Source organism: Pundamilia nyererei, unplaced genomic scaffold, assembly GCF_000239375.1.
Source record: "Pundamilia nyererei isolate P.nyererei 1_Seehausen unplaced genomic scaffold, PunNye1.0 scaffold00310, whole genome shotgun sequence".
NCBI lineage: Eukaryota > Metazoa > Chordata > Actinopteri > Cichliformes > Cichlidae > Pundamilia > Pundamilia nyererei.
In genome coordinates, this window is record NW_005187711.1 from 118,949 (window position 1) to 121,610 (window position 2,662).

General features: G+C 40.0%; 1 protein-coding gene across 7 annotated transcripts in view; it reads right to left on the bottom strand.

Annotated features, from left to right (window-relative positions):
* Positions 1–991, bottom strand: part of LOC102208128 (C-myc promoter-binding protein-like) — an 88,286-nt gene extending 87,295 nt beyond the window's left edge. For all 7 annotated transcript variants that reach the window (XM_005751417.1, XM_013915484.1, XM_005751414.1 and 4 more), the window contains exon 1: positions 764–991. The gene's annotated coding sequence lies outside the window, so the exon portion shown is untranslated. The remainder of the gene's footprint in view (positions 1–763) is intronic.
* Between the last annotated feature and the right edge of the window lie 1,671 nt (positions 992–2,662).

A 2,662-nucleotide genomic window follows, 5' to 3' on the forward strand; every position in this document is an offset into this window, starting at 1 on the left:
CTGACAGACTACACCAGCACCACTCCTGGTATGGGTCTGACAGCATTTCTCTGACAGAAATACGTGTAAGGATTTGCACATTAACAGCAAACATGTCCCATCAAACTTGCACGTTTGCAAACCCGCATTAGCACACTCTCATCATCCTTCACCAGTCATGAAATCTCTCACCACCACACAGCTTAGTGAAAACCACTGACATACCCTCCGGTCCAGGTTGAAAATCCTTCACATAAAACATAGGAAAGACTGTCCGTGCACTTTCTACGCCACTGCTTAACAGCAAGGCTAAATGAGAGGTGTTTTTCCCCCCTGATACAAAGCCGAACAACCTAAAATATCCTCAGGCAACGGGGTGCAAACGGAGAGTGTTTTGGGTTATTTTTAGCTCGCTCGTGGGGTAAATCAGACATTTCAGCGGATCGTTTGAGGCTTGACGTGCTTTGACTGGCTGTTCACGGTGACTAAAATGTTCCCAAATTTTAGCGATGAGTGCAAACAACCTGTGGCACATACCTAGATGTCGAGAAGCGGGGAAAGCATGGGAGTCGTACTGGTTCAAAAGCTGCGAGAGTGAATTGTCATTATTGACAGATAAAACATAAACAAATGTCAACAAACACATACACGAGTTAGGTGACAGGGCTAGCATAAGGGATTTCCAGCTTGTTCGAGCACTAAGTTAGCAGCCTGCAGCCGTTCGGTAAATCCCTCAACACGCCAAGCAGCCAGTCAGGGTAACGGTTCATCATTTTGCACTTACCCCGCTTGTGAACGTCAGATTAGTCCTCGCACACAACTTCGGACGGTGTCTGGCTTCTACCGACGCTGTTGCATTACAGAAGGTGAGATGAACGGTGCGGGATGTGTTGTTATTGTATTTTTCTCCCCCTCAGAGTCTAACTGTTAGCTGTCCAACTGACCGAGGCTGCTTCTCCTGTCACTCACTGTGCCGAGCCGGCTGTCCGCTCCGCCGCCATCTTGGTTGTGATGGGAATCCGCCAACACACGCACGCACACACACGCGCGCGCTTCTGTCACTTCAGAGGACGTTTAAGTGACTTGCAGTCATTCCCGGGAGACCCACGATAAGAGACTGACCACAGGTGGACTCAGGACTTTACTGCTATGTGAAAAACATTCTCATCACACTGTAAAAACAGAATATTTTAAAATTAATTAAAGTCCTCTGTGGAATAGGTTACCTTTAATAATAATAATAATAATAATAATAATAATAGAAAAATTATTACAAAACAATAGAATAAAATAGTTCCTTTATTGATATTGTGGTTGCTCCACACCAACTGTGCAGGAATAAGATATAAATAGTAAGACAGCAGGAATAAATGACTAATAGGAGAAATATATCAAGGGGGGCTATAAAGAAACTAGATGAATATATACAAAACAAGAGAAAGGCACTCACAATAACAGTACTATTAACGATAATAATACAAGTATTAAAAGAAACATTACTAAAAACTGCTTTTTAAAACTTAATTCAGAATCTAATCAATAAATTAGGTTAGTTTAAAATCTCAAAATTCAATTAAAGTTTATTTATCTGGGACCAAATCCAAGCAGCAATTGCCTCGAGGTGCTGTATAGTGAAAAGTAAAGAGCAAACAATAGGTGACAGTGGAAAGGGAAAAACTCCCTTTTAAGAAGAAGAGATCTCAGGTAGAACCAAGCTCAAGCTGTCCAAGCTTTCTGACCACCATTACTGGTGGTCTTGTGCAAGGTAGTGGATAAACTAGAGTGAAGTGGTGGTAAAGAGCAGCTAACAGGATAATAAAGGCTGCAAATCCAGTTATACAGAAGACTTTGGGAAAAGATCTCTCCGGTCCCAGTTTTTGACCTTAATAAGCATTGTATTGATAAATCTATGATGCAAATTGATCATTTCAAGTATCATTGAATCCAATATAATGCTCATTTTATAAATGGTAGCCACCACTAGAGAAATGAAGGTAGTTAAAGGTATTCTTAATGGCTGGCCTACTATGTGAGTGACAAGTCAGTTTTAACAGCTTTGCAGTTTTAAAACATGCTAGTGGCATCACAGTGGCGTAATGGAGTGATGTTTATAATTTGTAAACATTACCATGTGTACAAAATGCACTTTTACAGCATAAGATAGGATTTCATGCAGTGCGGGCTGGTTCTTGGTTGTCTTGTCATAGCAGAGTGTTTTTTTAATGATCAGTCTAAAGATATTGGTTGCTAACGCTAATGTTTCTTACACTGTAGTTTGAATAATTATTTCCTAAGGAATTGGATCAATGCATACATTTAGATTTGAGTATGAATGAATAAAGCCGGGTTGCTGCTGCATATTGTGTAGGCCCACTGCCCTTTGTGAGTTTACTCACTGAGGAGGCATTTAAGATAAAGTATTCTAAAAAAAATATTGTCAGCAGTGCATTTTGTTAGGGGGTATGGGATAGATCAACTTGAGAAGTGTATAACTTAGTGATGTTATCTGTGTTCATGGAAGTATAATAAAACAGGACATTGCCCAGCTGCACAGTGACATTTAGCTGTGTTAAGGGGCTGAATTTGAATTTATAATGACATTTTTCACAATGACTTAAAACTATATTGGGCTCAGTGTGCTAAGTTTCTGACATTTTTTTTAATGAGAAATAAAATCCAGCTT